Below are 13,252 nucleotides of genomic sequence, written 5' to 3' on the forward strand. Positions count from 1 at the left end.
ATTCAGCTTCATGTTCTGCTCTTGCTGTCTTGAAATTCTCAATATTTTTTTATTGAGATATAATTCACACACTATAAAAATCACCTTTTCAAAGTATACAATTCCATGTTTTTGCTCTATTTACAGATTGTACAAACATGTACAAACATCACCACCACCAAGTTCCAGAACTTTTTGATGAAACAGAAACTTTGTAGCCAGCAGCAGTCATTCCCCATCCCCCCCATAGGCCCTGACAACCATTCATCTAATCCCCGTCTTGAAGGATTTGCATATTCTGAACACTGCATAAAAACAGAATCACAGAGTATGTGCTCTCTGTGTGTAGCTTCTTTCACTTAGCCTATTTTCAAGGTTCATTCATGCTGTGGCGTGTGTCAGTACTTCGTTCCTTTCTATTGCTAAATAATATTCCATTGCAAACAAAACTGAATTCACATTTTGTTTATCCATTTATCAGTTGATGGATATTTGAGGTCTTTTGACCTTTTGGCTATTATGAATAATGCTGCTATGCGCATTCATGTAGAAGTTTTTGTGTGAACATGTGTTTTCAGTTCTCTCCGGAACATGCCCAGGAGTAGAACTGTGGGATCATACAGTACCTCCATGTTTATCTTCTTGGGGAACTGCCAACTGTCTTCCAAACTGTTAGCATCATTTTGCACTCCCACCAGCGCTGTATGAGGGTTCCAATCTCTCCACATCCTCCACAGCATTTGTTATTGTCCATCTTTCTTATTTCAGCTATCCCAGTGAGTGCGGAGGGGTATTTCTTCCTCATTTTGATTGGCACGAAATTCTTAATACATTTTGAACTAAGGGCCGCTCATGCTCATTTTACCTTGGACACAGCAAATGATGTTACTGCTGTAGTGGGTTCGAACAGGAGCAAAATAACTATAAAAGGAAAAAAAAGGACCCAGCAACCACAGCCCCTCCTTGTTACCCCCCAGACACACAAAAGTCTAGGGTGTGGGAGGAAGGTTCTGACAGATCCACCAGACACCTGGAGGAACCATCAGGTTCATGTCAGAGACCTACTAGGGTTTCAGTTCACCCACTTCCCTAAGGCTCCTGACATTCACGCCCCACCACGCCTTCCCCCGCCTCACCCCTTCGGCTTCCGGTGAGAGGGAAGGAAGCTTCTCATTGTTCCTTCAACAACCGTTCGTTATGTACCTGCCAGGTACTGACTCAAATGCTGGGGACACCCCAGGAAACCGTTCCAAGACCCAGGATTCTCCAAGTTGGTACAGATTTGACTTGGAAGACCTGGCTGATTTACCAGGTCCATTCAAATTTATCCACATTTAATTCACATTCTGCATATTAATCAGCAAACAAAACTGTTACCAAACCAGTTTCTGATGGAGGATAAGGGGAAAAAAGAGGCTGTAGAATTTTCTAAGTCAGAGGAGGGGGCAATCTGGTAAGAGGTTAACAGAAAATGGAAGGCAGAGAAACAGAGAAGGGGGAAATCCTTTAGACATTTGCCGAAGAGTGCCCCTATGTGCTTACATCGGGGCAGGGCTGAGAGCCGCTCTGCTCAGAGGTGTTTCTGTCCTGCCAAATGCCTAGAGGCAGTTCTGCCTGGCTTGATTTATGAAGATGAGATTGGAACTTTTTTTTTTTTTTTCAACACTGCCTCTTTCCCTGAGGATTTGTTAATTGAGGTATCACCTCTCAAGAATCATTGAGTAAAACTAATATATTACCTTGCATGTTTCTGATTTCCACCAGGGCAATTATTCCACAATGTGAATTAAAGGGAAGACCACGCTCTTGAGCATGTCGAATAGAAGGCAGTTTATTCGGGACCAAACTGTAAGAGGTTGATTTCCCTAATTTACACACCGGAATTAGACTTTATTTCATTTCTTTATCCTATTTCTAGAAATGAAATCATAAATTTCTCCTGACAGGTCCACGCAAATTAGTTTTAAGTGCCCATAATTCAGTTTATCTTTGGTGTGTCTTTGACCAGCATTCAGCAGGAGTCAATCACATAACTTTGTAACACTCAAAACTGTGCACGTAACCCTTTTTACTATCTTGGGATGGTTACTTCCGATCTAGAAAGATTGTAAAATAACCTGATACAAATTTTAGGGTTTCCTGGATACTAGCAATTTGGGGAACTGCAAAAAGAGGTCCTAAAGCATTTTTATGTCTCTAAAAGTCCAGTGAAAATTAAACAATACATCTGCTCAAGCCAACAGCAACAAAGTTTATCTGTGATTGACTCAAACTGTTATCAACCTTCACATTCATTGGACATCCTGACAAACATGTGTTGTTGTTTGATATTTATTTATATACGTATATAAAATTTGATTTGTATAGATATTATATAGATATATATTTCATTACTTAAAATTATTTTGTTGATATTTTTAAAACTGGGTACATGAAGAAAGTGTCAATCACTAAAACGTTCCTTGATATTGAGAATTCTGAACAAGCAAATGACAGTCTCGAACCTGTGTGTAGGAAGATAACTCTGTGGCTGTATGAAGGATGAATGGGCTGATGGAGAGATGGAGGGTGACACTGATAAGGAGCTTCTTGCAAAAGATAGTGCCAGGCCAATGGAGGATAAAGGCAGAGAGGGAGCAGAGGTAAAAGATAAAAGAAACATGGCAAAGAATAGAAATCACTAGCAGTCAGCTTCTGCTTAGGGGTCAGGGAACGTCAGACCCAGATATGATGGTGAGAACTGACTAGATGAGAAAGACACCATGTTTTTTCCTATATATACATACCTACGATAAAGTTTAATTTATAAGTTAGGCATGGAGTTCCCATCGTGGCTCGGTGGAAACGAATCTGATTAGCATCCATGACGATGCAGGTTCAACCCCTGGCTTCGCTCAGTGGGTTAAGGATCTGGCGTTACCATGAGCTGTGGTGTAGGTCACAGACATGGCTCGGATCCCACATCGCTGTGGCTGTGGCGTAGCACAGCAGCTACAGCTCTGATTGGACCCCTAGCCTGGGAACCTTCATGTGCCGCGGGGGTGGCCCTAAAAAGACAAAAATAAATAAAGCACAGTAAGAGGTTTATATAACTAAGAATAAAATAATTATACTGATATACTGCAATAAAAGTATGTGAATGTGGTCTTTCTCTCTCTCAAAAAATGTTTCACAAATGTGATTCCTTTTCCGGAGTTCCTGTTGTGGCTCAGTGGTTAACAAAAACGACTAAGAACCATGAGGTTGCGGGTTTGATCCCTGGCCTTGCTCAGTGGGTTGAGAATCTGGCGTTGCCGTGAGCTGTGGTGCAGGTTGCAGACACGGCTTGGATCCCGCGTTGCTGTGGCTGTGGCATAGGCTGGTGGCTACAGCTCCGATTGGACCCCTAGCCTGGGAACCTCCATATGCCACAGGAGCGGCTCAAGAAATGGCAAAAAGACAAAAAAAAAAAAAAAATGTGATTCCTTTTCCATCTTAACTAGTCACTTATTAAACACTGTGGCTGTAACCTTTGCAGTTTGAGGTTTGACAGTAAAACTAGCAAGAATTTCCTTTTGCCTCCTCACAATTTCACAGATCAAAGATTTATTCTTATCATAGATGTTCCATGTCAGCATACACTTTTTTTTCTTTTCTTAAATCAAGAACTTTCACCTTTCTACCCAAAGAAAGCACTTTACAGGATTCAGCACATCATTCCCCTTGCCTCTGGGGCCATTATTAAGCAAAATAAGAGGCTTGAACACAAGCCCTGCACCCTGAGAGAGTCCACCTGATAACCTAGTAGCTAAGTAGTGACTAAAAGGCAGGATACATGGGACAAGAGACAGAACGCCAAGGTGAGTTTTCATCACCTTTCTCAGAATGGTATGCCATTTTAAACTTATGAATTGTGTATTTCTGGAATTTTCCATGTAATATTTTCAGACCGCAGTTGACCGAGGGTAACCAAAACTTCCAGAAGCAAGAGGGAACCTAAGGGGTGACTACTATAAATACTTCGCTCCCACTATAGGACAGAGATTTACAGGTGAATGGCTCCTACTTTCCCCACCCTCTAAGCAGATACTGCCTACAGCCCTTTCCCTGAAAACGCAACTTTGCCCAGGTGGAGTCGCTCCTAACAGGAACATCTAGGGCCCTGGTGCCTCTATCTCACCAGATCCTCTTAAGCGGCGTTGCTGCTCCAAGTTACCAGCACCCGCAGCCCCACTCCCCACCCCACCCCCGCCCCCGTCACTTAACCCGCTCATCCCCAAGGAAGGCTCACCTTCCTGACTGCGGAGATCCGTGGGCTGCTCCATCACCTACGACCGTGAAAGGCTTCTGTAAACTCTCGGGTCCCTCCTTCTTTCTCAGGAACATGTGAGGGCGTTGCCGTCCCAGCAGAACTGTTTCCGGAGTGAGCCAGCTGCCGCCTGTTAACGTGAGGTGGCGTGGGCCTGGGGTTTCAGGATCCCAGCCAGGCCTGGGCGCCCCCTGCCCCCACCCTTTCCCCGAGCCTCTGCTCTGCGCATGCTCCGCTCCGCGCTTCCTGCGCGGGGACCCACCGCTCTGGCCACGGGATGGGGAGGCGGGTTGGGCCAAGGGTGGCCTTTCCCCGGCAGCGGGAGGCAAGACCAGGATGGGCTTCTGCTGATGCAAACCCTAGGCAGGGCTTTGGCACTTCCTTCCCCTCACAATCTTCATCATCGTGGGTTTTTGTTTTTAAACCAAAAGGGGAGGGGAGGGGCCCCAGCCAGCACGGAGAAGCTGGCCTCTCCCATCTTCTTGAACCCTTGGCCTGCTGTGGCCTACTTCCGCCAGGCTCGCGAGGAACTGCCCTCCCATCCTCTTCCCCAGTTAGCTGTAGACCTGCCCCTCCCTCCCCTGGTCCACAAAGGGAGGCTTTCCAAAGCCCCAGAAATAGGCCCCATGGTGAAGTACCAAAAGCCCCAGAGGGGTTTTCTGCAGTTCTGCAGTGTAGCCAATTGTTGGCTGTCAGAATAATTCTGGAGCTGTAGGAACCTTATCTTCTGGTGAGTTCCCCAATCCCACGTCACACCTGTGAGGCCATGGTGTGGAAATCTTGCCTTTCTCCCTGGTCAGCCCCACACCCCACATCCCCTTCTGTGGGGGTGTGTGACAGTGGGAAAGCCGGGTCAGCCAGGTCAGGGTTACTGAGACTAAGTTCATTCTACTCACAACACAACAGGCCAAGAAATCGGGAAACAAGTTGTTGGGGCACCTGCCAGTATATGGAAGTTCCCAGGCCAGGGATCAAATCTGAGCCGGAGTTTCAGCCTACACCACAACTGCAGCAATGCCAGATCCTTAACCCACTGCACCTGGGCCAGGGATCAAAGCAGCACCTCCAGAGAGACCCAGTGTACAGCAATGCTAGATCCTTAACCCACTGCACCTGGGCCAGGGATCAAACCAGCACCTCCAGAGAGACCCAGTGTACCCCAATGGGAACTCCAGGAATAATGACTTTTAATCGGAAGGTCAGCAGACTGAGAAATGGCAATTAGTGTCTCAAAGAACCATCTTCCCTCAGTCTGAATTCAAGCTCCTTTTATACAAGAACAGGGGGATGTGGTCAGTTGTTGCAAATTTCTTGGTGCAGAGATCCTTTGTTTTTGTAGCCGCCCAAGTAGATCAAGTCACAGTCAGGGCAGGATGTTCCTATAAACCTCCAACAAAACCAAGGCTACTCTATGTTCTGCAACTTTTTATCTTAAAATGTAATAACTCTTAAAAGTCATAGCCTTGAGACTAGGCTGGCCTGTATGTAACAGGCTATAGGCATCATCCTTTTTGCAAAAGTTGCTTAGGATAACGAAGCACAAGTGGGAGAGGACAAAGATTAAAGTAAAAGGAACAGATCTAATATGGAGTCAAATTTGTTTTTCCTATAACACCAGTGTCCATGTTTCTCTAATGATGACCTCGGAGAAGTTACTCCATAGGCTCCATGGCAGAGGAGCAAACCATTTGTTCTTTGATTTGTTTTTTGTTTTTTTTTTTAATCTTTTCAGGGCCACACCCACGGCATATGGAGCTTCCCAGGCTAGGAGTCCAATGGGAGCTGTAGCCACCAGCCACAGCCACAGCCACAGCCACGCGGGATCCGAGCCACATCTGCGACCTACACCACAGCTCAGGGCGATGCCAGATCATTGGGCTGGGAGTGGGGTGCAAGGACAGTGGAGGCTGAGTGGGAAGCAAGCACAGGTCCTGAATGGGGAGACCCGGACAACAGGGCAGGAATCAAAGGGTACAAATCTAGGTCATTGTGATACTATCTTTGGACTTGATCAGGGCTTTATTTTATTCCTTCTGAGCCAAATTGACTTTCCCCTCTGTTGCCCTTTATTTATTGCTGAGTGAAATGATCCTTCACAGATCCCAGAGCTGAGGGCGTAGAATTTCATGCCTTCTTCGGAGGTTCTGGGGAGAAGACTGGGTCACTTTGCTATACAGCAGAAATTGGCACAACATTGTAAAGCAACTATACTTTAATAAAAAAAATTTTTTAAACAGTAAGTGCAGATTCTCAGGCCCCACCCCAGAAGGAGTGACTCAGAAACTCTAGGGTGAGGCCCAGCACCTGCGTTTTTTTGGTTTTTTTTTTTTTTTTTTGTCTTTGCTATTTCTTTGGGCCGCTCCTGCGGCATATGGAGGTTTCCAGGCTAGGGGTCCAATGGGAGCTGTAGTCACCGGCCTACGCCAGAGCCACAGCAACGCAGGATCCGAGCCACGTCTGCAACCTACACCACGGCTCAGGGCAACGCCGGATCATTAACCCACTGAGCAAGGGCAGGGACCGAACCCGCAACCTCCTGGTTCCTAGTCGGATTTGTTAACCACTGCGCCACGACGGGAACTCCAAGCACCTGCGTTTTAACAAGCCCTCTAGATGATTCTGAGGCACACAATTTGAGAATGGTGGCCCCGCTGTATTGCAGTAAAACTTCAAACCACCTGATACCCTGTGTAGTAAAATGAAATTACCTACCCAGGATTCTGTAGGAGGAGCTGCCAGCACCCTCTGCTGGCCAGGGATATAAAGAAAAATACACCAGACTTGCAGACAGAGGGCTACCCCTTGCTCCGCCCAGGGCAGCACTTTTTTTGCTGCACTCCTAACATGTGGGAATTCCCAGGCCAGTGATCTCACCCATGCCACAGTAGCAACCCAAGCCGCTGCAGTAACAATGCTGTATCCTTAATCTGTGGCACCACAAGAGAATTCCATTGCACTCATGTGCCCAGTCTGTGGCCCTCCAAGCCCATACCCCCAGCAGCCTGGCCACTCCACTGCAAGCAGCAGAATCAATGCAGTGAAATTAACCACAAGGTCAAAACCTGTGAACTGTAAAGGTATACAGCCTTTGACGCTTTAACTGCCAACTTCTTTCTATAGCATCTCAAATATGTAACATATAGCAGCTCCTGATATTTAATTTTTCAGAGCTAACAATGTATTTGATGTTCATAGGATGTGGATTCAGATATCAGATATACCCTGCTCATAAATTCTGCATTTCTCTTACCAGGACCTCGTGGGCTGGGTTATAAAAGCACAGCATGTTTACCAGATTCAGAGCTGACTGTCAGCACCCTATGGCTCTGGCATTTCTGGCTGTGACCCACCCTGAAGGAGAAAGCAAGCAGAACTTCCAGACTCTTTGGCCCCTCCTTGTAGTGGTTCAGACAGATTCTCTTATTAAAGCTTCCTCCTTAATTACTGACATACGTGCAATTCAAGTTACTTTCTTGCAATTATGTTATTCAGCAATAATTGGATTTCTAGTTTTAATTGGGCCCTAAATTAGCGATAGCTTTCATGAAAGCCATTACAGTGATTTCTAACTACAGTTTTTGCTGCTTTTTGAGTACATTATATTTCAAACAGAATGATTCCCCAGTAGAAGAAGTCACAGCTATGGTGAACTCTTACACGGGTTCCTATTAATGATTACAAGTTGGGTGCCATTCTGTTGTAACTAAGCATTTGCTGCAAATACTATCCATTGAGACTTGCTATGTCACAAGAGAGGCTGTCACCTGCCCAGGGTTAGTGCACACAATTCCGTATGTGATGAAGATCCAGCCAATGTGACCAGCCATTTAGCTTGACTGAATGGAGGAAAGAATCCATTTCTTACCACCTGCTCCTTGAAACACTTGAAAATGATACAAAAGCAAAAAGAACCAAATTATTCTTAAAAGCTATTAAAATCAAAATTTTGTTGAACCTACAAAGCATTATGCCATTGGTATCTTCTTTTACTAATGGGACCATCTACTCAAATCAGCTCAACAAATGTGCTGAGTGTCAGCTATGTACTAGTCATTGCAAAGGACACTAAGCTAGGAAGAGATGATACAGTGATAGGGTTAAGAGTATGAGCTTTGGAGTCAGAGCACATGAGTTAGAATCCCAGCTTTGGGAGTTCCCACTGTGGCACAAAGGATCAGAGGCTTCTCTGTAGTACCAGGGTGCAGGTTAGATCCCAGGCCTGGCACAGTCGGTTTAAGGATCCTGTGTTGCCATAGCTGTGGTGTGGTTCACAACTGTGGCTCAGATCTAATCCCTGGCTCAGAAACTCTATATGCCGCAGGGGCCAAAAGAGAAATAAGAAAAAAGAATCCCAGTTTTGCTACTTTGTGGCTGTGTGACCTCAGGAGAATTAATTTCTCTGAGGTTCTATTTTCTCATTTGTAAAACGTATCACAAGGTTGTTATATGGATGAAATAATTAACTACAAGTAAAAGACTTTTAAAATTGCCTGCCATGTGATAATCGCTTATTGAATACTCGTTCTATTATTCAAGGTGGCAAAGACTTAACTATATTGCGCATCACTAAATTGCCCAGCATTCGGAATAGTGACTGATCAATGGTAAGTGCTCAATAATAGGTGCTTTTAGTCTAATAGGGAAAATCAAGACCACAGAAAGTGCCCCAAGAGAGAAGGTATTTGACAGAGAGAGTAGTTGTGTCTAGAGTAGGAATGCTTGCTTGTAACGGATGGAACGTTTAGCAGCAAACAGATACTTGGTAATAAACAGATGGACCATCCAAAAGGAGTAACTGAGGATCATTTCATGAAAGAGCTTCTATCAAAGGTATGAGAAAAATTGAGAGAAACAAGTAAAAATGGTAAAGCCCTGCAGGGTTAGCAATAGCAAGGCCCTATGACCACCTCTAAGACCTGAACGTACCTGAAAGGGCAGAAGCTGTTGCGAGGGGCCTCTAATGGGAATGCCAGCCTTCAGCAAGGAGTGCCATCTCTGCCACTTGCCGCCCAGAAAGGGCAGCAGGAAAATAAAAACCTTGACCCTTCTCTCTCTCTCTCTCTCCCTCTCTCATGCCCTCTGCTCCTGTCCCATTGGCCAGACCCAATTGGAAGCAAGAGGGTAAATAGCACAATCCACACAGGTCAGCCTCCTAGGTAGCAAGCAAGGGTGGAGAGAGTGAATCTGGAGAGGCAGATGGAGAATGTTCAACTTAGGGGGAAATTCGGAAAAGATTTTGTAGAGATGGAGTTTAACAGGAGCCTTTAAGCAAGGTTGGGTTGAAAGGGTGGGTAAGGCATCCCAAGTGAAAAGGACAGTATGGGTAAGTCAAGACAGAAACAGATTTAGGAGCCAGAATTAATCCACCTGGGGGTATACTAGGGCACAAGTTTGTAAACAAACAAACAAACAAACATTGGAAAGAGAGATTGGAACATTTTACAGAGTGTCTCAAATACCAGGGAAAGACTGGGAACTTGATTTGGGGAACATGAGAAGCCAGCGAAGTTGGGGGTCCAGCAGACCAGGATCAGAGCTATGGTTTAAGTCTGAATTTATTTTTTTATTTTTTATTTTTTTGTCTTTTGTCTTTTTGTTGTTGTTGTTGTTGTTGTTGTTGCCATCTCTTGGGCCGCTCCCTCGGCATATGGAGGTTCCCAGGCTAGGGGTTGAATCGGAGCTGTAGCCACCGGCCTACACCAGAGCCACAGCAACGCGGGATCCGAGCCGCGTCTGCAACCTACACCACAGCTCACGGCAACACTGGATCGTTAACCCACTGAGCAAGGGCAGGGACCGAACCCGCAACCTCATGGTTCCTAGTCAGATTCGTTAACCACTGCGCCACGACGGGAACTCCCTAAGTCTGAATTTATAGGTGTGCATCAGAAAGACTGGAAAGTGAAAAGATTAGTGCTAATCATCATTAGATGATTTGAGAAGTTTTTATAATACTCCCAAGGGAAAGAAAAATATAGATATGAACTTGGGGGTAAGCAGCAGGAGGGACTAAGGAAGCAGATGGATGAGAGGCAGGGAACAGGGGACAGGAGTCCACAGAGAGTCAAAAATCATCCCCATATGTCTGACCTGATGGCAGGACACTTAAAAGGAGGAAGGCAAGGACGGAGGGGATGTGAGAAGTTGCAGTTCTTGGGGGGGCTCCTCTCGTGTGTTCCCCACAGATCTTGTAGAGACACCCTTGGACTCCAGCCAGCAGGAGTCTACTCCAGCTCCTTTCTACTTGTACTCAGCCCTGATACTCTGGCAGCCCAATGGGTGACCTGATTTGGTTCTTTGGTACATGACTCATCTCCAGGCTCAAGTCTCCTTATCATCCTGAAACTCAATCCTGGTTGGGAGCCCACCTCGCATTAACTTCAGGCCTTCAAGCAGCTTGTGGTCAGTTACCCACTCACTTCTGGACCCATTCACCCTCACAGTCCAAAGCAGAGCTGTCCAGCAGAATTTTCTGTGATGACGGACCTGTTCTGTACCTTCACTGTCCAATATGGTAGCCACTAGTGTATGTGGCTATTGAGCACTTAAGATGTGACTAGTGAGACTGAGGAAATGAACTTTTAAAAATTTTTTTTTAATTTAATGAACTTTTAAAATTTTAATTAATTCTAATTTGGATAGCCTCAAGATGGGAAGCTTCGCTGGGAACAATAAAAAAAAAAAAAAAGGATGGTTAGATTTTGAATTTCTAAACAGATTTTGCAGGAACTAGCCCTAGGAGAAACGTGGTAAGAATAAAGTTTGTCTTTAGCATTTTTTGAGTTTTATTTCCACTTCCTTTCCATGTATATTTTTATCATGTCAGAGGCCACTTCTGAGCTCCCCACAGTGGTACTTAGCCCAGAACGGCTTTGCCTGCCCCTCCTTGGGGCATCTACAATATGTATCATAGCTCCCACAACCTGTCCCCACACCAGGCCAGGATTGAGCACTAGGCTAATAAAAGAGAAGACAGGCCCACATAGGGACAGGGCCAATCAAACAAAACTGTCCATCTGACCCCCTTCAGGGGAACAAAAATTCTAAATCTCGGCCTACATCCTGCTCTAAGTTTTTTTCCACAGCATTTTTATGTTCTAAAACACTGCATAATTTAATAATGTTGTGTTTCTTATTCAACGCTTCTCTCCCTGTGCAAGAGTGTAAGCACCACAAGAACAGGAAGTTTTGTGTATATTGTTCACTGACACACCAGATTCCCTAGAGCAGAGTCTGTTGAATGAATGAATGAATCAGACCTGGTTAGGGAGATGGAGACCATGGCAACTGGTAAGTCATCAAGATTCTAGGAGTATATATACCACATCTTCCTAATCCAATCATCTGTCTATGGACATTAGGAAGATGTGGTATATATACACAATGGAATACTACTCAGCCATAAAAAAGAATGACAATGCCATTTGTAGCAACATGGATGGAACTAGAGATTATCATACTGAGTGAAGTAAGTCAGACAGAGAAAGGTAAAAGTCATCTGATATCACTTATATGTAGAATCTAATAAAAATTATACAAAAAAGTTTATTTAGGAGTTCCCGTCGTGGCGCAGTGGTTAACGAATCCAACTAGGAACCCTGAGGTTGCGGGTTCAGTCCCTGCCCTTGCTCAGTCGGTTAAGGATCTGGCATTGCCATGAGCAGTGGTGTAGGTTGCAGACGCGGCTCAGATCCTGCGTTGCTGGGGCTCTGGCTAGGCCGGTGGCTATAGCTCTGATTCGACCCCTAGCCTGGGAACCTCCATATGCCGCGGGAGCGGCCCAAGAAATAGCCAAAAAAAAAAAAAAAAAAAAAAAAATGCTTGTCCTTGCTCTCTTTCTGCCAGTTGACTTTTCCTGGATTTGGTTTCCTCATTTACAAAAGGAGAGAGTCCTAACTAGGTCAGCGGTTCTAGAATTGTGATTGGCAAAACCCTCAGGTGTTCTAGGGTACATCAGGCACCTTGGAACAAGATGCTGCTGCTAAAGGTTAAGTAGGCAAAGATTTGACTTATTTCCCCAGCTTCAACTTTTGATCTGTTTTATGCAGTGTGGCTATGAATCAGATTTTGTTTGAAAAAAAAAAAAAGTGCTTCACTACAACCCCCCAAAGTCAGAAAACCACAAATAGTTATCCTTTAAAGAACTGACATAATTATGCAAAAGAAAAATCATCACAGGGTTGTATACTGCTGCCTTCTCACAGCTTGCCATGATTTCCCGACTTCTCTTGGTTTTATTTCATTACTTTCCACACAGAGGTACTTATAGTGATGATAATGAGTTTCAAAACACATCTAATGAAATGTGCATTTCTGCAGAATTGTGAGTTCCTAGAATAAACAAGCATTGATTTAGGGAACAAAATGATACAGCAACCATGAGAGGAGGCTGCCCCCACGAAAGCAGCGGTGCAGTCTGCATCCCCTCGCCATCCTTTCCCGCCACCATGGAGGCCCAGGCGTCCTTTCCTGCTCCGCTAATGCATTCCGGATTGATTCTATTAAAGGATCATCTGGTTATTCCCACCGAAAATGGCCCACCACCTGATGCCGGCGCGTGCTCACCTCGAGGAATTTTCTAACAGGCGATAGATCCTCCGTACAGGGTCCCGCGCAGTCAGACGTCAGACACCGCGTCCCCACATAACTGATTAGATTGCTTTCCCCATAAATATTCCACCACCGAGGAAGAGATTTACGATATTGTATCTTCAGTTCAATTTCAGAACGATTTACAGCTCTCACACATCCAAAAAGTTATTACCAACTGCATTATTTGAAAACAAAGCGATAACTTGCTCTCCTCCGAGAGGACCAGCGGCGCTTTCCTGCCCCTCTATCTCTGCCACCGCTATTAGCGGCATATATCGAACAAACCTCTCAAGTGAAGTTACAAGGCACACGTGCTGCCCGGCGCAGTAGCAGTCTATTAAGCGAGAAGCCTTCAGAGGATTACGTATTTGTCTTCAAACTGGGCATCTCGAC

At 45.1% G+C, this 13,252-nt stretch overlaps 1 protein-coding gene across 1 annotated transcript in view; it reads right to left on the minus strand.

The window, feature by feature from the left end:
- GXYLT1 (glucoside xylosyltransferase 1) overlaps positions 1-13,252 on the minus strand; it is a 134,195-nt gene that overhangs the window by 17,122 nt on the left and 103,821 nt on the right. Inside the window, exon 8 of the transcript XR_002344161.1 lies at positions 4,250-4,397. The gene's annotated coding sequence lies outside the window, so the exon portion shown is untranslated. The remainder of the gene's footprint in view (positions 1-4,249; positions 4,398-13,252) is intronic.

Source organism: Sus scrofa, chromosome 5 (genome assembly GCF_000003025.6).
Source record: "Sus scrofa isolate TJ Tabasco breed Duroc chromosome 5, Sscrofa11.1, whole genome shotgun sequence".
In the NCBI taxonomy this organism is placed as follows: domain Eukaryota; kingdom Metazoa; phylum Chordata; class Mammalia; order Artiodactyla; family Suidae; genus Sus; species Sus scrofa.